The sequence below is a fragment of the Phyllostomus discolor genome, chromosome 4, assembly GCF_004126475.2.
Source record: "Phyllostomus discolor isolate MPI-MPIP mPhyDis1 chromosome 4, mPhyDis1.pri.v3, whole genome shotgun sequence".
In the NCBI taxonomy this organism is placed as follows: domain Eukaryota; kingdom Metazoa; phylum Chordata; class Mammalia; order Chiroptera; family Phyllostomidae; genus Phyllostomus; species Phyllostomus discolor.
Window position 1 is genome coordinate 118,223,251 of NC_040906.2, and position 22,304 is coordinate 118,245,554.

Below are 22,304 nucleotides of genomic sequence, written 5' to 3' on the forward strand. Positions count from 1 at the left end.
ACGCTATGCCTCAGCCAGGGAGTTACCCTGCCCGTTAGCGCGTGGCACCCAGGAAACGGCCCATCCCCGGGGCCCTTTCAAACAGCCTCACAAGCACCTCGCTGGAGCCTGGTCTCCGGCTTCCATGCCAGGCAGGGAGCTTGGCGTCCTGGAGGTGGCGTCTCTCCCAGCACTGATGCTTCCCTCCTACCATTCAGATCTGGAGTCCAGCCCTCCCTTTGCCGAGGTCCAGCCTCCCTGTCCTGCGTCTGGGGTCTTAGCTGTTCTAAGTCTTATTCTCTTACGAACCTGGTTTTTGAAAACTGATTTCTACTTCTGTACTAATTCATTCCTCCTTCCCAGAAGGGTTATCTTGCAGTGACCCTTAGTAGACAGTATCTTCACCCTGTGGCTTTAGAACTGTGCTTCGTGGAACCCCAGGCTTCCATGAATGAGCCTGAGGGCCATCCTATGCAGCCTGGAAACCCTTGCCTTCTGGCCAGGCTCCAACCAGGGCATGCTGCGTTTACTTGCCTCCTACACGGAGGCCCCCCAGGGCCTGGCCCCTCAGTAAGAGGACAGGCTGTGGAGCTAGACTGCCCAAGTTTGATCTACCAGCTGTGTGATGTTGGGCAGGCCACTTAGCCTCTCTGTGCTTCAGTTTCGTCATCTGTAAAATATTGCCAATAATAGTACACTGGATCTTACAGGGTTGTTGTTGGACTAAATGAGTTAAAGCACTAGTGAAGAATTTGATGGTATGATTTGTATGGGGTAATCTACAAGATGCCACTTGGAAGAAGTTTTCCACTGCTTAAATAAAAGTAAAACCAACAAACAAAACCCCAAATTCCCACTACCTTCACTCAAAGTATGAATAACTCACTGGAATTCTGCCACCGAGGGCAGGTTTTTTGGCGCCTCGCAAATCCTACCTAAGTGTGGGGCTGAGCTGGCGTCGGGTCTGGGTGTAGACCAGATCAGCCCACTCCCAGGCAGCGTTTACATTCGTAGTTGCTGACTCAGGGAGGGGGGTTAAGTGCAACATCGGGGGCACTGTATCCATCCCATTGTTCTGTGGATTTTTTAAAAAGTCATTATTAAGGTAATAATACTATTAGGCTCTTTATGACATATGCCAAGGAAGAGGCCATTGGCTCTCCACGTGACAGTGTCCATGGGAAGAAGTGTTGGCCGATTTTCTAGACGAGAGGTTGGCCACTGTCGCCAGAGGTTGCCATGGCGTGTACTTCATTAGGGACCTGCCACGCGGCCTTCAGTGTTTGAGGGTCAAGGAGACAAATGTCACAGGACACCCGCAGGTCTTTTCCACTTTGAGAAATAAGCATCTGAAGTTTGTTCTTTCATAGTCAGCACAAATGATGCTACGACTGTGTGCATTGTGTATCTGGATGCAGCTATCCCTCAGAGAAATTGTGTGTGGGGAGGGGAGATGTTGGTTGTGGAATTAGGCTCCCCACCCACTGGCTGCCACACCCTCTCAGAGACTCCCACCTTGGTGTCTTTGCACCCAATCCCTCTGACCTTCACTGGCCTCCGATGCGCTGACCTGAGCCTGCCTCCACCTCCTTGTCCCCAGGAGCCCTATGTCCCAGGCCAGGCTGACTGTCCCATCTCAGGACCTTGGCCTCCTGTTTCTGGACAGAATTGTTCATCACTAACCGTTGGGGGCTCGTCTTCCTCTTTTTGGGTTCACAGTGCCCTTGGCTTTCCCTGCTCTGCACCGGTCACCCTGTTGTGGGCCTCCCCGACTCCCTTGTGTGCTCTTTAAAGTCTGGACCTGTGTCCAGTTCATTCTCGGTTCTCCAGGGCCTGGCAGAGGGCCTGGCAGAGGGCCTGACCTGTCGTAGGTACTTTAGAAAAGTTTGAGAAATGAGTGAATGAACCAGCCCACTGTTCAGACAGGGGCAGCAAATGTCATTGATCACTTGAGACACTTGTCGTAAATAATTTCTAGCCAATCTTGAGAGTTTTCAAACTTGAAAATAATGCTCTTTCCCTGTTCCTTTTTACATGTTTAATTTGTGAGGACACATCACGTGGTAATGTGACTGTCACTGGTAGGAGCAGCTGGGCTGGGATTAGAACCCCCAGAACGGTGCCGTCAGGTCGCCAGGGAGCGCCCCTGGGGCGCGGCTGAGGGGCGAGGATGAGGGCGGAAGCATACTCCATTTAACACCCCAGGGTCACGCCCTGGCCGAAGTAGGCTTGTCAGCACAGTGCCCCATAATACAATATCCCAAACTCCACTATGGCGCTCCATCCCAGTGGCGTCCAGAATATTCCATAGCATGAAATGAAGGGTCATTGTATTAGTGTGAGGTCTAGAACAAGGTCGGACCCAATTTTTTCTCATCTGATCTCAACTTATGAGGTGGAGATGGGATCTTTTCACAGGGTCTTATTGCCCTAAGATCTGAGAAATATTTGTGTTTTGGTTGATTAATAAGTACCCTGCCATTTATACTGCCTGTGCAGCTTCCTTTGCAGAATTCCAAACACGCCAGGGCTGTTGGGTAGAACAGGAAGCAAATTTTAGGAAGCATGCTTCAAAATCCCCTATGACACTTCTTTGTAGCTCAGTCTGACATCACATAGGCCTTAGAATGTCAATCCTAAAGGAATTCCCATAGCTTGTAGAAAGAGAATTTCCTCATATATCTTTGTCTCTAAACTCAAAAGAATACTGTGATGTTATTTTATTTGAAAAATACAGATAGCAGCTAACATTGAGTGAATGCTTATGAAATGAGTGCTCAGAGTGATAAGTGCTTTTACACAGATTATTCCACTGATTCCTTGCAATAATAAATCCATAAAAGAAGAGAAAATGAAAATTTAGTGGTTCTAGGTCACTCATTTAAGGTTATCAAGTAGAAGGTGGTGGGGCTGGGATTTGAACCCATATCTCACCCCAAAGCCCAGACACTCCTTCCTCTGACATGGGCTCTCCCAGTGAGCATGGGCATTCACTTCTGTGTATACTGTAGTTGTGTTCCCCAGACAGTTCAGAGCTTTAGAAAATATTGTGTGACTTTTCACTCAGGTGGACCAACAAATGCACCTTAATTGGCTCTGAAATTTCTCCATTTCTTGCTCCTTTCTCTATTTAGCTTGGAGACTACCTTCAGAGAGTGAAATCTCTCTCTGCTCACAACACACATTCTGTCTCCTGGATCGCTTGAAAGCAGATGCTGAGCTGCCTGCATAGCTTCAGGTACCATGACAGGTGCCTGTGGTTCAAACAGAAGGTATCACTGTAGAGGTCGCTGACTTCAGAATCCCTCCCCTCTGTGCTCTTCGCCCACCCCTAGCTGGACAGCCTGGGGCACTGAAGATGCTGGTGAGGTTGGATCCCGGGACCTTCTTGAGCCTCAACCCTTAAATGGGACATTTACAGGAAAAGAGGCTTTCTGTGAAAATCTCCCTGGGAAGGTGCAAAGGATGCATGCCCTCCTGGCCCCCTCCCTCCCTCCCGCTGTGGGAGCTCACAGTCAGGGGCTTTCTTGATATTCTTCACTCTCATCTTTACCTCTGAAGAACTGAAGGGAGAAATCATAGGAACTGGAAATTCCGACAAACCTTTTGCTTTCAGTTGTGCGGAGGCTGGAGGCCTGGTAAGTCTTGTTCTGAGAAGATGGTGAGAGATTGTGAACGGCCTGCCAATCAGCCTTTATCTGAGGAGGAGGGTTTGAGTCCTGTTGTTAAAGTAGGAAGGAAAATGAGGCCGTTAGGAAAAAGTGAATGGTGAATGCAGTTTTATTTCCTTAAAAGTGTTCTTTATCAAAAGAGGCACACTGCCAGGGCCCAGGCAGCCCTGGGGGCCCAGGGACATTTGCTCCAAGGAAGGAGCAGAGGGCAGAAGGGGAAAACCCATCTGGGACATTAGTGAATTTTGAGTTTTAAAACCTTGTTGATCTTGCCAGGTTCCAACTTTTGACAGCTGCTAAATAAGGCACCTGAGAAAATTAGCTTCAATTTTATAGCTTGGAAACGGGAAGGAAAAATTCATCAGGGCCAACGGCACAGGAAGAACACGGGGGCTTTCCTGGGCCTGCACGGAGGCTTCTAGCTGTGACTCACTGAGTCCTGGTGTGCGGAGAGGAGATCTGGGGTCCTGTGAGGACGAAAGAGACACACTTCCTGCCCTCCGAATCTGGGCGCTCGCAGCCTCCAGCTACGGCAAAGCCTGTTAGAAACGGCCTCTATACAATGTCCCCCTCTACTGGACTCTTGCATGGAAAACAGTACCCCAGAGGCTCTCTGAGGCCATAGAATCTCTTCAGGGGTTTTCTTGACATTAGAACGTATTGTGGTGTTGGCCAAGGTGATCGCCCCACCCTCTCCACCACTCCCTTGATTAAGGTGAAAAATTCTCTAAATGCACACACACCCAAGAAAGATTAAGACATGTGCCTAAGAGAGGTGAATGAAATAAATGATGATGGGCAGCATGGAATTTTAAGACTTCAGAGGACAGACTCGTCTCCCTAGCGGGGGATTGAGGGGCAGAGAGGGGGAGCTGCTTGCTGAAGACACACGGCTGGGACCAGGTACTGTGGGGCCGAAACTCCTCCTCCTGACTCCCGCTTCAGCGCTCCTTCTCCGGTGACAGAGTGGCTCGTAAACAATCAGGCTGGCTGCATTTTGAGAGAGACCTCTGGTCATGGAAACCACAGGGTTGCTCTTGGAAGGAAGCGTCAAGTGGTCCTTTAGACTGTTTCTTAGGGTCCCCAGGCCCTTGGTGACCCACAGACCATCAGTCTGGGCAGAGCCTGGGCCATGTGCGAGGCCCCTCCCTCCATGCCCTGCCCGACCGACCGCAGGGTCCGGGCGCTTCCCCATTTAGTCACTGCTTCCTGGGTAGTGCTGCCCACTAGAACTTTCTGCAGTGACGGAAATGGTCTGTGTCTGTACTGCCCAATAAGGTAGCCACTAGCCACATGTGACTACTTAGCACTTAAAACAGGGCTCGTATGACTGAGAAACTGAATTGTAGATTTTATTTACTTCTAATTAATTTTAAATTAGATATCCACATGTATCTTACCTCATGGGCAGCACAATTCTAGAAGGTCCTGTTGACATATGTATATCACTTAGCCAAGAACATAGTTTTCTTATCAGGTGTCGCCTGGTCATTAGCAGGGCTGTGCGGAGAGGACGGGCCCAGGATGCAACGGAGCGGCCTGAGCAAACGGGACTGGAAGCAGAACACCGGGTTGTGACTTGTAATCTCGCTTCTGCCAGATTTGGGCTCGGGAGAGACCTAACTCCTGGGACTCTATCTCCTCGCCTGTAACGTGGGACAGGTGGATGGTTTGTCCGTGTGGCCACTAAGGAGCCCTTGTACATTTTTACTCCCATAGACTCCTTGTTTAGAAAAAGAAAGGTTTGTCTGTGCGACAAACAGCACTCATTAAGTAATAATTATAGACATTTTAAATTGCAAACGGATAGCCAGAACTTTTATCAGCTCCAGCTAACCAGAGTGATCACGTTGAATTGATAGGATTCCGTCCAACAAAGACCTGAGACGCGATTAGCCTGCCCAGTGTCCCATGAGGCAGGTGTGTTCTGTGAATGGCTTTTTACAGTATTGGGAATGTGTCCAGTGCCCCCACTATTGTTTGCCAGGACACTTAGGGAGCTTAGGAATCAGGTGAGGATCCAGATGAAATGATGCCCATGTCCCATCTGGGTCTCATGGTTCTGAGTCTAAGGAGGCTTTGACAGGGGGCCCTGGTCAGAGGGAGCGGAGACAAGCTGGTGCAGCACTTCTTGGGGGGATCTGAGCCTTACTAGGGGGAGAGTGCTGAAATGCGGCAGGGAAACCATGCAGGCAGGGTTCACCTGCTTCCCCCTTTTGTGTGGCTCACTGTTTGGGAGATGCTGGGAGATGCGAGAGCCATCTGTCCAGACCTGCCATCATCTCCCACATCAGGCCATCCTGCCTCCTCTTGGCGCTGCCTCCACCAGCAGGGAACAGAGCACGTGGCAAAGGGCCATTTGCTTCCCTGTATGAGTCTCCAGAGCTCTGGAAGTGCCACAGAGAGGGTGGTGGGAGGAAACCCAGGGCAGTGAGGCAGAGCTTGAGACACACTGACACAGGAAGCTGTGAGGAAGCTCCTTCTCCCCTCTGAGGGTTCAGAGAGTGGACTGGTTTCTTTGAAGGACATACATTCAGGTTGAGCCCCTCTGTGTGCTCTGGCCTGGCCTGCCTCATTGGGCCCTTGCACCAGTCCTCTGTGGGGGAGAAGACAGGAGCCTACCCTTACACAGGAGGCAAAGGGGCCGGGAAGCTAAGGGACTGGCTCTGGGTTTGGTGGACGGCAGCTCCGGGATCTGCTCCCAGGACAGCCAAGGCTCTGGGCCCTGGAAACGCGATAGAGGCCACCAGTGAACAAGCACAGCCAGTTACAGTCTGATCATTCCTACTCCTCTTACCTAGCACTGCGTTGGCAAGGAGCACCTCTGTAGCTCAGTACCAAGAACCCTCTCTCCTAGGTTCTCACGTCCATCATTCGTCCTTCACCTCCCCTGCGGGTTTGCAAGTGTCCGTTCTGCAGACACCTTTGTCAGGCTGTTGATTTTGTTCCCCAAGAATCCTGGCAGGTAGATGGAACCACCCCCTTTGTTCCCATTCTCCATCTGAGCAAACTGAGTCCCAGGGAATGACATGGTTGCAGGGCTGGATTGGTACATAAAAGGGAACTTTGGCGGCTGCCATGTTTGCCTTTTTGACCTTCCGTGGGGCCCAAGTATCCACCTTACGAGGTCAGTATCCTTCTGACACTTTTTTGTTGGTGGTGGTGATAAACAAGTTTTATTCACTCCAGTTTTGATAAAGCCTCCTGTTTCCAATCCCAGCAAGCTTTGTAGTGCAACAGAGAGTCCAAAAAGTTTAGATGGTTCTAAAATCTTGTGAGGACAGGATTTTCTCAGTGCTCGTGAGTGTCTGTGTTAATCTGTTCTCCGAGGAACCTTGGGGAGGCTGGTGCAGGCCTCCGTATGCTGTATTAGTCAAAGCAGCTAATAAGCATGCAGGTGCTTTTGAAAAGCCCTGCACCTGGGTCTGTGTGGGGACTTCGGTAGCAAGGACCCATCTTGTCTGTTCAGGCTGGGCTTGGCCAGGCATGCTCCACAAGGCTGCTGTTGTGTATGTACTTATTTTTTTAAATAAACATTAACTGAGCATCTACTATTTGCCAAACATTGTCTTACACACTTGCACAGTCATCATCCTTTTTAACAAGGCTCATGTTTAATTTGGGTTTTGTTTGGGGAGAATACTTGAGCATCTGGAATAGGATTAAAATAATCACAGCCCTCTCTTTTCCCTCCTTAACTTTTCAGATTTTATTTCCCAGGAGATGGTGTTCAGTTGTTTGATTTTACAATTTATGATCATGGGGGATTTTTTTTTTACATGAAATGCTTGCCAAGGAGGTGTGTTCTACCGAGGGTGTACATCAGACTGGAATGAGAGTCTGCGGTGAGGTCAGCTTAACCAAGGGGAGGGGACTGCAACATTAATAAACTGAGATCATAGAATAATGGGGGTGGGGAGCCCAGGGCCTTTGTTGGAAAGATATTAATAGGGATCATGCTTACATTTTTAGCCGAAGAAACTATTTGATCTCCTGAGCATAGCTCTGATGTCTCTTATGATATGTATTAAACGTAAAACCCCTTTCCACTCGGAAAGTCATTTGTCAAATCAAGTGGTTAGAACTTTCTACAAAGTCCTGGAATCTTAGAAAGCAAGGCAGGCATGGCTGGTCCCTCAGTGCCGGGCTGAGGGCTCCAGGGCCTGAGGCCCTCCACAGCCAGCGCACAGCGCACAGTGCCAGCTCGTGGTCAGCTGGAGGTCTGGGATTCACAGTTTTGGTGGGGAAACATGAGGGATGGGAAAAACAATTAATGTGACAGTAATAAAATGCCTATTATGTGCCAGACACAGAGCGAGACACATTTAAATCTTTTTTTCTCATCTAATGTGGACAATGGCCTCATCAGCCACGGGCCATGACTCCTCACTGCCCTTGGGGCCCTCTCTGATCTGTGGCCAAAGAGAAAATGGGCCATTATTCACCATCATTTTTTGTGAGGAAAGGCGCTTCTAAAAGATATTCTGGTTGAAACTATCCCCCCAGTTGGACTGAAATTCCAAACAACTGATCTACTAGTGAATCAGTTTGAATCATGAACCATGGACTCCAGGAGCCTCCTGTTAAAATGTCCCTAAAATTCCCTGTGAGAAAAGAAAATTCCTCCTGGCATCGGCATGTGGCTATTTTTCATGTTAATGAAAATGTGGGTGTTGGTTTCATGGCAAGGGATGGAGACCCTAAGTTTTACATAGATCTCGCTTGCCTTCCTTAGCACCCAGGTGTCCGCATAGACCAACTTTCCCACGTGGAGCCTGTAAGGGTTTTGTGTTGCTCTCTGCAGGTGAGGTCCAGCCAGTAGTTGGCACTGTACATCAGCAACGAAGGAAGTGGGGTATTTTACAGAATGCTGGTCTGGCCAGGGCTGTTGCCTGTGTCAGGGATGGCCTGGCAGCCAAAGGAGAGAGGAGAAGGGAGGGGAAGGAAGGAGGAAACCATTGCTCACTTACCTGACTCCCTCAACCACCTGGGCAGCCAAGTTCCCAAAGGGAATTTTAGGAAAATCAAACAAGATTCAGAAGAAAGCAACAATATCATTCAGAGCCTGAAATTTGGCTGGTCTTTCAGGGAAAAGCAAAAGGTAAGCAGTCCTCTAATGAATGTGACCATGCACATGGGTTGAGGTTAACAATCTTGGCCAAGATTTCTCAAGAGTTCCTTAGGCATTGTGTGAAGTGCTTTATCTGAAATACCTGCTTTCTTCTTCAAAACTGCCCTAGGAAGATATGATCAGCACCCACATTTTACAACTGAGCAAACTGGGCTCAGAGGATTTTGTAGCCCAGAGAATGAAGCAAGAAATATGACTACTTATATGTTTACTTTGACCTTACGATCTGAACAACCCAGTAGCTTAGGAGACACATAAATGTGCCTGGCATGGAAAACAGAGAACAACGTCTTTTGCGAAACATGTGGATGATCCACAAGCATAAGGTAACATAATTTTGAAATCACATTGTACCTGAATCTGCGCATCTAGATGAGTGTTGGGCTGTTCCGACACCCACCCCCCACGGCCCATGTTACTGGCAGCACCTGGAGCTTTAGCCAGGAGGGCTCCCATGTCCACGAAAAGGAGTACTGGTGTGCCACTGAAAATCGGTCCTCTCTGGACATTGCAGTCGACTTTTCTGGTGACGTAGCCGCAGCTGGAGATTTGAGTGTCCTCAGTGGTGGCTGATTGTCGTCCTGGGAAAACATGGTTGCAATTTTTGGGAGATGAGTCAGGTCCACTGAATAAAGTATGTGTTTAAATTGACCTTCTGAAGGAGTAATGACAAGGCTGGCTTTCTGGTCTGATCCACAAATCAGTCCAACCCCTAGAAAGAAATTCCAAAAATATTTGGCAGCAGCCTTGGGATACAGGTATATGGCTTCTCGGGATGACAGCTTCGGGGGCAGTGTTCATTTGTAGGACTAAGTTCTGGTTTATCAGTAAATAATCAGTTGTATTATTTGTATGTCTTGATTTCCTGATTGAAAAGTGAGATCCTGGAGGCTGGGGGCCAGAGTAGAAACAGAGCTGAACTGTGTTGGTGGAAGTATTACTTGATTCATCCGCCCCCTCCCTCTCGTTTCTCTCCATCTTCTTCCACAAACAGCTCTTCTCTCTAAAGCTCTGAACAAAATCATGGAATCACCCTCTCTTCCCTTCCGGTCACCCTCCACGTCCAGTCTGTCAGGAAATCGTATCAGTTCACCTTTAAAATGTGCCTCCAATAAGACCGTTTCTCACAGCTCCCCCTCTTCCTGTTCACTTCCCTCTCCCCTCACACCTGGGTAGTCCTGGAAACTCCCCCCTTGGTCCCCCTGCCTCCACCCTCACCTCCCATGATCTGGCCTCTACCCAGCAGCTGCTTAGAAAGCAGGTCACTCCTCTATTCAGAGCACTGCACTGATTTTGGTGGTTGGCACACTAATGGCCCCCAAGATGTCCATGGCCTAATGTCCAAAGCCCATGAATATGTCTCCTTACTGGCTAAAGGGACTTGGTAGATGTGATTAAGGGTATGAGCCTTGACATGGGAAAAGTTCCCTGGATTTTCCAGTTGGGCCCAACCTAATCACATGAATCCCTAAGAGTAGAGAACCTTGCCACGCTGAGGTCAGAGCCATAGAGTTGGGATGGAAGCGTGGCCAGAGTGATGTTGCATGAGAAGGACCCGACCCCCTCTTGCTGGCTTTGGAAGCTGGAGAAAGGGGGCCGCAAGCCAGGCTGAAATCAGAATCTGGAAGCTAAAAAAATGAGGAAGGGGTTCTCTCCTGGGAGCTCCAGAAGGTAACCCAGCCTCACTGACACCCAGTGCAACCCATGCCAGGCTTGCCCCCTCCAGAACTGCAAGGTGCTGAATTTGTGTTGTATTAAACCACTGTGTTCGTTTGCTTGCAGTAATTTGTTTTAGCAGCAGCAGGACTTAATATAGTTTCTCAGTCCACTTGGGTTAAACCCTAAAGATTTACCATGGCTCACAAAGACCCTGTGTGAGCTCTCTGAGTTCATCTGCTTCTCTTCCCCTGCCTGCTACAACGCTCGCTCACACAGGACTCCGTGCTGTCTATGAATGCCACGAGGGCTCTTACGTCAGACTGTCACACCTGTTGTGTCCTCAGCTGGTAGTATTCTTCCCAGTAACCACAGGGCCTTATGTCTCACCATTCAGGCTCTGCTGGAAGCTCAAATATGGCCTTGCCCAGAGCACCCTTCTTAAAAACAGCGCCCCCTGTTGGCTGTTACTTTCCGTCATCTCTGTCACCCTGCTTCACTCTTGTACACAGACACACAAACACTGGTACTTCTATGTTTGTTGTTTTTGTTTGTTTATTGTCTGTCATAACCTGCTAGAAAGTAAGATCCATGAAGGTAGGGTTTTTGCCTCCCCCCCTTTTATATCCCAGGGGCCTAGAATATAACACATAGGAACTGATCAACAAATATTTATTGAATGAATAAAGGAAAAGTGAGTAACAAAATATTAATTGCCATGTACTATAAATAAGCCCCTTGCTATAACGTACTGATAGTTGTTTGTTTTGGCTAGACATAAAATAAGCCCTCTCAACAATAAATTCCCCAAATGAGTAATTCATTTTGGACACTTAAAAAATTTTTTTTTTAGACTATGATGATACTAGCGGTTTGCATCCAAAGCCCAGGCATGGAATACTGTCACCACCCCTCCCTACAAAGTGCCTGGATGGTGACTTCTGCTTACAACCCAGGACTCAGGGCTCCAGCACAGCTGCCCCCCGGCCCCTGGCTTGGTGACCTCGGGCAAAGCACTCGTCTTGCTGGGCCATCATTTCCTCACATGTTAAAGGGGGACTGGGTGACGATCCTTTGGACCTCTTCCACCACAAGGTCTTCAGCACCCACTGAGTCTGCATCTGTTGGGCTAGTTCAGGATGGTGAGCTGTAGAGATGCTGGGCCCCACTTCTCCGGGTGCTTTTGAGAGACAAATGCTCCTTTGTGCTCTCCCCTGGAAGCACTCCAGATTCCCGGAACGCAGGTGGGGTGTGGGGTGTGTCAGCCGGTGTCAGCCCTGGGAAGGTGGGGAGAAGGGGAGGTAGGCGGAAACACACAAGGCAGGTGGCTCAGGGAGGGGGCAGGAAAGAGAAACAGGTTAGGACACATAAACGATTCTTCAAGTTTTGGAGAGAAAAAAAGCTTGAATCTGACTAAAGGAGGTTAATGGCGTGCATATTGAAGGAGGCAGGTGGCCAGGTTAGGAAGCCAGTCAGGAGCATGGGTTCTGAACGGACTTCTTTAGACGACAGTCTGGCAATACACTCATCCTTTGCTATGAGAGAGGCTTGGTTCCAAAACCCCTGTGGATATCGAAATCTGAGGATGCTCAATGCCTTATTTACAACGGCATGGTGTTTGCATGTAAGTATATGCTTATTATCCCGTATACTTTAAGTCATCTCCAGATTCCCTGTAACACGTAACACAATGTAAATGCCATATGCACAGTTGTTGCACTGTAATGTTTGGGGATAAGCTTTCTGGAATGTTTTTGTTGAGACATTTTTTGATCTGTAGCAGGTTGAATTTGCAAATACAGAACCTGCAGGTACAGAGGACCAACCGTATGTGGTAAAGTTGAAGGTCTGAGTAAACCATGACCTGGCAATTCCACTCTTCTGTGGATGGAATTGCGCCCCCTGTGCAGTTCATATGTTGAAGTCCTAACCCCAGTGTGATAGTGTTTGGAGATGAGGCCTCTGAGAGCTGATTAGGTTCAGATGAGGCCATGCAGGCGAGGCCCTCATGATGGGTTTCCTATCCTTCTACGAGAGCTTGCTGTTTCTCTCTCTCTGCCACGTGAAAACACAGTGAGAAGGTGGCTGTCTGCAAGCCAGGAAGAGAGCGCTCACCAGGCACCGACCATGCTGGCACCTTGATTTTGGACTTTTAGCCTCCAGAACCATGAGAAATAAATTTCTGTTGTTTCAGCCACCCAGTCGGTGGTGTTTTCTATGACAGGCCAAGCTGACTAGGACATACTCCCAATATTTATGATCTAGAGAAACTGTGGCATATGTACACCAAAATTAAATATATTTATAGCACTATTATTATAACAAAAAGTAGGAACAACAAACTATATCTCCGCTGATAGTAGAGGAAATTAAAAGGTGGTGACATAATCATATAGTGGCATGCTACATAGCAGTGAGAATGAATGTGTTTCTCCAGTCCTATATCTCTACAGATGAATGTCCCAAATTGCAGAAGAATACATGTAGTATGAACCTATTTAAATAAAGTTCAGAATGATGCACAACTCAATAATATGTCATTACATGTACTGGTGTATATGAGTATACATTCATAGTAAAACTACTGAGAGAAAAGCAAGGTGAAAAAAATACCAATAAAATTCAGGTGAGTAGGTACCCTGCAGAAGGGGGAAAGGAAATGAGAACAGAGCAGGCACCTGGGAGGGTTGAAAAGCACTCAGAATGTACTATGTTTGAATCTGTGTGGTGGGGACGTGGATTTTGTTTTGTTTTTCTTTACACCTTCTACACAATGTTATATATATTATTATGTATGATATGAAATATTTCATCATTAGGAAAACAATTTAAGCAATAAAAAAAAACATAATAAAATCATAGGTTTTGGAGAGAACCCAACGTGGGCTCCGTTCCAGGCTCTGCCATTTCATTAACTTGGGATCTGAGCAGGCTCTTCCTTTTGTGACTAATGGCACCTGTTCAAGGGCACCTGAGGGGAAAACCAGCAAACATGAGAGGAGCTTGCACCCAGTAGGTGTTCAGCAGTGGGAGTGATGATGATGAAGATGAGAAGAAGGCATATAAGACCTCTTAAAATTTCTTCTCAAGATGGTGCTAGGCATTGCAAAAATTTTCAACAGTTGTAATGAAATTGCACATGACACTTTGCAGCTTGCAAGCCCTGTCTTCCTTGGAACTGACAGCTCTTGCGAGCAAGTGAGAACACATAAGTTTGTGGAGATTGGTGGACTAGGAGAGACCGTGACTCCCACCATCGTGGCAGAAGATGTTAACTCAATGCCAAGTCCGACCACGAGTTAGTATAAGTGTAAAGGATTTGAACAGCTTACTGAACAAGGTCGATTTGGCGGACATACAGGGAGCCCTGCACCACACAGTTGAGGCTACGTGTTCTTCCTGTGTAAATGCGTGTAGAAATTGGCCACACATTAGGCAACAAGGAAAAGTTATCAAATTTCAAGAAAATCAGAAACACATAGATCAGGTTTTCTCAATAAAATGCAATTAAGTTGAAAAGTAATAAAAACGTAACCCACATTTGGAAATTTGAACATACTTTTTTAAATTGTTCCCTCTGTGCACTTTATTTATTTATTTATTTATTTATTTTTAGACAGAGGGGGAGGGAGAAAGAGAGAGAGAAACATCCATATGAAAGAGAAACATTAACTGGTTGCCTCTCTTGCACGTCCCCACTTGGGAACCCAGCATGCAACCCAGGCATGTGCCCTGACTGGGAATTGAACCCATGACCCTTCGGTTCACAGGCTGGCACTCAGTCCAGTGAGCCACACAAGCCAGAGCTAAACATACTTTTAAATAACTTGGGGATCAAAATAAAATTATGTAAACTCTGTCAGAGAGGTTTTATTTTTGATCTATTTTATTTTTACTTTTTCGAGTGTTTATTCTTTTTTTAATTTTAAACTTTTTACTTACAGTTTGCATTCAGTAATATTCTGTATTAGTTTCATGCAGGGTGGTTAGAGAGGTTGGAAAAGCTGTAAGTGGCTAGTGATCTTTGCTAGGCGTGGGCTTGTCTGGAGCACGTGACCAGGAAGGTGATGCCATCCCAGGCTCTCGCCTTGTAGGATTCTTCTCCTTCATCCAGCCTTCGAGGGGCTGCCTCTTGTCCTCAGACCAATGTACAGTGTATTCACTGCTTCTACCACACTCCTCTCCATCACCCTTTTTCCCAAACAAAAGCCTCCCAGCTGACTGTCAGGGGTGGAAGGGAACACAGATTTGTTGAAGGCTGGCTTGTACCAGGCACTGGGATTTGGGGCACACAGATGAATTAAACTCAGTCCTTGCCCACAGAGCTCACAGTGGAAAGGGAGAAAGGAATATTATTACATCATCCTATTCATATATTACATATATGTGGAAGAATATAATATTCATTTATATTCACACACAATTATGGGACCATGCGATGTCTTTGTAGAGATCTCCAGAAGAATATTTGGGATGCAGAGAACGGCAGGACCCGGAGAGCACAGAGGGCATGGGGTGCTTGTGGAACCACCTGGCACGGTCAAGAGAAAATTTCAGGTGGATGTCAAAGGGCGGGGTGGAGTTCTTCAGGAGGAGGGGCTGGGGAGGGCCAATGGGAAAAGATAGGTGTGGCCGAGCTGGTTCCCTGAGCGGGTGACGGAGGTGACAAGCTGCCCTTTCCGTGCAGGGGCTAAGTAAGACATGGGGGCTTTGAATTCGAGGGGTTGGAGCTGCAGTCTGTAGGAGAAGGGGAATTAACAAAGGTTTTGAGGCAGGAAAGTGACAAGGACTGAATTTTTCTTTTTTAAATAAAGAAGCAATCCCTTGCCGAAGAGGAGAAGATGAATGGGCGGGAGGGAGGGAGGGAGGAGAGAACAGCGGCAGGGCAGCCAGCGAGGGGGCTGCTGCGACGGTCGGGCTGAGGGTGATGAAAACATGATGAATGAATTCTAAGATGCTGGAGACTGATCCTTGGTGTGTTATCCTTCCCAGGAATTTCTGTATTTTGACAGGGGACACTACCTTAACCCAAAGGAATGAAACTTTAAAGATGCTAATTCCTTGGGTTGTGACGAGCCAGCAAGAGAGGTTTTGGGGTGAGAGGTTTAACAAGGGCCCTTTGGGGTTCTTTAAATAGGTACCATTGAGGGGGGGTCGCTGCATGGTCTTCTATGAGGTTCTTGTTTGTGGTCAACATGAATCTTCGTCCATGTTGCATTGTACGTGTTATGAAAATAGTGACAGCTGAAACTGTATGAAAAGATGTAATTCAACCTGATTTGAAGAGGAAAGCTGTCTCTCCACCTAGACCATCCAAGACTCAGGCTGAACCCGAGCCAGTGGATCCTGAGAGCTTTCGCTCCCCGCAGCGGTCAGCGCAGTGACGTGATGGGTGGAAACCTGGGCCAGGACCAGCCTGAGGTTGCAGGTTCTTCTGCAAATCAGTTCTATCACTGAAATTGCTGCAGGGCAGCCACCTGGGGAGCCATAGGACCAGAGGGGAGAGGCCGGAATGGGAGCTCTGGATGGGGAGGGGGTGTCTCATACTCAGGGAAAAACCTTATTTGTCTTTAGATTTGGGACCAGGACTCTGGCTGAAGCTGTTCCTTTGACACTGAGCAATCATTTGCCATCCTGACCACCACTGGCATGGACAGAGAAGGTCTTTGCTACCCACAATGGTGGAGCTGCTAAGAAGAATGGTCCTTTCCACATTTAAAGATGAAGCGAGTCTGTCTCCATCCCCAGGGTTGGGTTGGGTTCTTTCTGTGGTGGCAGAAAGCATTTCCCTGAGCCATATACACTCTAACCTGTCTTCCTTGTTGTCTACATGTAGGCATTAGTCAGACAGCTGGCTTGGGTTGCAGGTAGGGAGAAGGTATGTCTATGGCTCAAGGCTATGACCTACCTGAGCCACCCACTATTCCCACACTTGGCCTTGTGAGCATGGTGTCTTATACACACTTGGCACAGTTTTTCCAGCTTCCTTCCCAGACTGACCTGGGGCATCTTTTCCCCATTCTCACATGCTTGTCTGAAGGCACGCACGTGAATAGGACGGGGACACCCACAGTCAACACAGCTCCGGGAAGCAGGAAGCTCACATTTCCCTGGGGCCTAATGTCGTTGGAGGCCAGCTGAGCTCTGGTGATCTGGCATCATGGATGCCCAACCACAGTGTAGTCGTTGCCAGGACCAGAGTGAACTGCTAGCCCAGGTGGTGATCCACAAGCAATTTAGCTTCTTCATTCAGCTGTCTTGGCTTTGGCTTTAACCTGTCTTTGCAAAAATGAGCCTGCAGTCAATCAGATAAGCAGATGTGACCGGAGAAGGATGTCTGGGTAGGAGAACGGAGGCCTGGGGCCTGGGGCCTGGCTGCTGCTCAGTCTCTGCCATCTGCATCACATCGTAATGAAGACCAGGAGGCCCCTCAGCAGTCCAGCCGGTGAAAGTAGTGGTGGCTGGCACCTGGTTCTCCAGATGGCTAGAATTTGGTGTGAGGGATCTGGACACCACCCAGAATCCTCTGCGTGCTCGGCTCAGGTGGGAGAGAAGATAGACAGTAGGTGGAAGATGTGTTCTGAGATTTGTAGCATGTACTCTGGAAGCAAAAGAAGGCAACATTTCCCCACTAAGTGTTTGGGGGACGTGTTTTAGCTTGGCTGGTGGCTTGAGAACTCCTATGAAGATTCTGGGGTGTACTGGAATAGTGATAGGCATTTGGACTCCAGAATTTAGCTTCTATTATAGAAGGTCTAACAAAAAACATTCAGCTTCTAAAATCTGCTATGCCCCTCCCCCAACTCCAGTGTCCCCACTCCCTTCAGACGCCTCCACCTGTCCCGTGGGGCCTGGGGCCAGAGGCAGCTTAGGAACACGCATGAGGAGAGAACCCTGTGGCGGTGCTGGTTCCCCAGTATTCAGGCCAGGAGGGTAAGGCGCTCTGCCGCTCCTGCTGGCCTTGCCCAAGTGAGACTTGGAATCTTGTAGCCAGAGGGACCCTGAGGAAACCCCGAGTCTAAAGTTTTCAACTTTAATACCCTCGACCTCTGCTGGTAAGTGTGACAATTTTATGCTGACATCACCCTGACCTCTGCTATGGACAGGGCTGGGCCTTCTATTTGCCTCCCTACTGGCCATGGTTTAGTGGCACTTTATATCTTGTGGTATGCATTATGAAAATAATTTTAAAAAATCAATTTCTGAATTTAAAATAAAATTATAATAATAGACATATTTGTACTAAGGTTCACAGGCCTGGAGTGAGGGGTTTGCTCTTGATCCTGAAGGCAGTGGAGAATCGTTTGTGTAGCTCAGAATACAGGCCAGGTTCAGGGCTCGTGACGTACGCATGTTAGTCCTCTCCCCCGTGCTGCGGAGACAGATGCCGGCCGTCCACTGGGCAGATAAGGGAGCTGAGGCTTGAGGGGTTCAGCGACTTGCTCCAGGTACCATTGCTCCGAAGGGCAGAGGCAGGATTAGAATCCATGCCTATTTGGCTTCAGATCCACATGTTTTCCAAGACTCCAGGTGGCCTGGGGAGCTGGCGCCCCTCACTGTGGCGCCTCTGGTCTCTGTCTCACCATTAGCGGGCGAGTGCACCGTCCCTTAGTCCTTTTTCAGATGTAACAGTTGGTTCAGGTTTCCCCAACAGAGCATCTCCTTTTTTAAAACTTGAGACATAATGACGTATTATGTTGTATTACTTTCAGGTGTACAACACAATGATTCCATATTTTTATATATTTTCAAGTGATTACCACAGTGGCCTGCAGGTAACTTGCATCACCACATGTGCTTACACAGTTTTTCTTGCGATGGGAACTTTTAAGATCTACTTTCTTAGCAACTTTCAAATACGCACTAGGGTATTATTAACTATAGTCACCATGCTGTGCATGACGTTCCCAGGACTTATTTTATGACTGCAAGTCTGTACCTTTTGACCCCTTTGCCCGTTTCACCCACTCCTACCCCCTGCCTCTGGCAACCACCAGTCTGTTTCTCTCTATCTGAGCTCGGTTTTGTTGTTGTTGTCTTTGTTTTTAAATTCCATGTATAGTGAGATCATATGCATTTGTCTTTCTCTGCTATTTCACTTAGCATAATGCCCATAATGCAACATAATCTATGTTGTCACAAATGGCAAGATTTACATTTTTTTAAGGCTAAATAATGTTGTGTTGTAATTTCATACATATATTCATATATATATATATATATATATATATATATATATTGCATCTCCTGTTGATGGGCACTTAGGCAGCTTCCACACCTTGGCTATTATAAATAATTTTGCCATAAACATGGGGGTGCACGTATCTTTCCAAGTCAATGTTTTTGTTTCCTTCAGATAAGTACCCACAAGTGGAATTGCTGGATCATATGGTGATTCTATTTTTAATTTTTGGAGGAACCTCCATACTGTTTTCCATAGTGGCTGCACTAATTTCTGTTTCCACCAGCAGTGCAGGATGGTTCTCAGTAGGGCATTCCCTTCTGTACCAGATTGGGCCTGTCAAAATCCTACCCACCTACTTACTTGACTGAGCTCATGTGGCCCCTCTACCATGGGATCCTCTCCAAACCACCTCTGCCCTTTCTGCAAATGCTGGCTCCATCTCCTGTGACCTTCTATTGCGGTCCACGGTATTGATAGCTGTGCCCAAGGACCCCTGCACTGTGTGGATTGACTTGGGCCAGGCAACTTTCAATTTAGAGGCTCATCTTCTAGGCTTCCCCTCCCCTCAGGAAGCAGAAAGGGTTGGAGCTTGGAGGGTGACGTGAGGAAGGGGCAGGCATGTGGGGAGGAGAACAGTGCCCCGGGGCAGGACCAGATTTGACCACGAAGTGGTTTCAGCCACTGGGGTAGGGGTGTGGGGCAAAAGAATCTTTATTTCAGAGATTAAAGGAGAAGGAAATCCGAGGTGCAAAAAAGGGTCACTGGATGGGAGTTGAGATGATGGTAGAAGGTGAGTCAGAGGTCAAAGGCTGGATTAGGTATCATCTCTGCTGGGAGTGAGGAAGGAGGTCATATGCATAAGAAGGAAGCTGTTTGGACGATTGCACAGTGGCCACACTTTCTTCCTGGTGGGCTTGCAGGTAGGTCTGGACATCAGAGCGAGCTCTAGGAAGAGCTGGCATCTGGCCTACCCTTTTTAAAATCCTGAGGGGTTTCATGTCTTGGAGCAGGTCAGACGGACACAGAGGTAGTCTGGTAAGTAGGGTTTTTAATAACTTCCCTCTCCCTCAGTCGCTACGTATGCTCGCCGGCTGGTGCCATCTCACCTCTTGCTCACAGACCTGGGTCGCCTGAGAGGGATGTGCTTCCAGGTGCCACAGCCAGAGCGCTACTGTACACTGGCTGATGGGGGGGGGGGGGGGGGGTAGTGGTGAATAAGGACCCATGTGTTCCCCTTCCTCAGGGAGCTCCCTAGCTGCTTGTGTGATGTCCGTATTTTAGGGTTTCTGAGCCATAGTTTGTTTATTTGCCTATACAATCAGGAAATGTGTATTTATCCCAAGATATCTGGAAGGGGTCTAGCTCTTGGTGAGCGTTAAAGCAAGGTTACATTACCATGCCCTTTTGCTCAAGGTACTTTGCACACAGCTGTCTCTCTTGGGCCCCTTCCCTTCTTCCTCTTGACTCTACCTGAAAAGAATTAGCTCTTGTGGAATTTTTGCCTTTTACCAATTTTTAAGTTCTTGATGTCTTAGGTATTTGATTGGATCCTTAAAAAAAGAAACCAACATTATTATCCCATTTTAGAGATGAAGAAACCAACGCACAGACAAGTCACATAACTTCCCCAAGGTCACAGAGCTCATGAGGGAAGAGATGGGAATTGAACTCAGGATCCTGAGGTATGCACACTTAAGGACTAAGTCCAACTGGTCCATTTGGGAGCAGGACTAAGGGAAGAAGCAGGTTGACCACACACAGACCCTTCGGTGGTATCTGAGGGCCAATGTTTTGTTTTGAGGAACTACACCAAAAGATCAAAACTAGGATCTGGGTTCAGAATATATGAGGTCTGTCCAGCCATGTGATATGAAAAATAGGGACATTTATTGAAGAGGATAGAAGACACAAGAAACATTGTACGTAGGACAATGATACCTTAACCCCTTCAAGCTGGCACCGTGGGACCTCACACAGTTCTCCCAACTACCATCAGCTGCCCTGTTGTATTTTCCTGAATCTCATCAATGGTCTGAAATCTCTTTCCTCTTAAAGGTGATTTTAGTTTGGGGAAAAAATGGAAGTCCCTGGGTGCCAAATGTGGGTTGTAGCAGGGATGAGTCACCAGGGTGATTTGATGTTTCATTAAAAAACTGTGCATGAGCTTTGATGCATGAGAGGGTACATGGTCATCATGAAGCTGCCAATCACCAGTTGCCTGTAGCTGTGGCCTTCTGAGCCATCTGAATAGTTTCTGTGGAGGAATATCCAACCTTAATGCAAACTTTGATGTAGTTTCATTGTTCTAAGTTGCTCAGTTATTTTGACTGCGACAGCCACACAGTACACATGTTCACTCAATGGTGTCTACCACCCCCACTGACTAGTACCATGAAATCATCATCATTGTTCATGCATGTGCATTTCAGTACACTCTCCTTGGCTGCCAGGTTACATTGATGTCATGAAAACCATTCTCACTATATTAACAATGGCTGGACAGTTTCTGGACAGACCTCATATACCAAGAGAAACTGCATATATACACCACTTGGCTTAAACAGAAGTCACTGATTTATTTCCATTGACAAGTTAAGCAGCAACTATGGGCAAGCAGGAGGGATTTGGGGGCCCATGGTATTTTACCTGGGACCAGCCATTTCCTCTCTTAGCCTTTACCACCTCTCATTCTCAGCCAGCTCAGCTGCTGGCTACTGAGTTCCTGTCTTAGAATTCTCTGTCCTGATCTACACAAGGGGCTGGGCTCACTAAATGGTTAGTGTGTGGCGGTCAGCTATTGTTCATTGTGCTCCAGAGAGATCCAGAGAACCGAAGCTGATGCTTCACGTGACTTCAGTGGCCAGGCTGGGCACAATGAAATGAAATGCTGATGTAAAACCTATTTGATAGTTATGTATCAGGCAAAGAAAGTCAAGGTGTTATAACGGAGGGATTGGGAAACATCTTTGTTGAAAAGGAATAATCTGAAGAGCACAAGGAGCTAATTCTTGTTCAAGGTCATAGATGAGGTAAGTAGAACCAAGACCTGAGTCTTGGTCTCCTAACTCCTTGTTTCTCCCAACTGGGGTGGGATTCTGAAATTCCTGACTTCAGACTGGATTGAAAACATGAATGCTTTTGATTGCTTTTAAATGCAATGTACGGCTTTCTCCCTAAAGAACACAGCTTTATTGGAATAGGGAAGACAGAATTATTTCTCTTGTGTGTATGTGGGTCTGCAAGGGTGGGGGCTTCGCTCCTGCACATGAAAGGTGCTCAGTGCCTGTAGGCCCTCTGGAATGAGCCATGTAACTTCATCATTTCCAGTTAATACATTGTCCACTGAACCTAGGATTTCCTAGCTGGTACTGAAATGGCCTGGGGCCTTAGAAAAAACTCTTCTAAGTTTCATGAAAGACTTTCTTAGTGAGGGGTATTGTGAACAGAAAACTTGGGAACATGAGCTAGTAGGAGGTGGTATAAAAGTAGGGCTAGACATGAAACAAAATGCAGAGAGGAAGAAAAACAGTCAAGAACTAAACTTTTAAAAGCTCTGTTTGTATGTATGTTTATTTAATATATTTAAGGTACTTAAAATGCCCACAAGATGTAGTGAGATGTGCGCAGTGTGGTGTGATGAAAAAAGTGTGCATTGAAGGTAGATTCAAATCCTCTGTCTTTG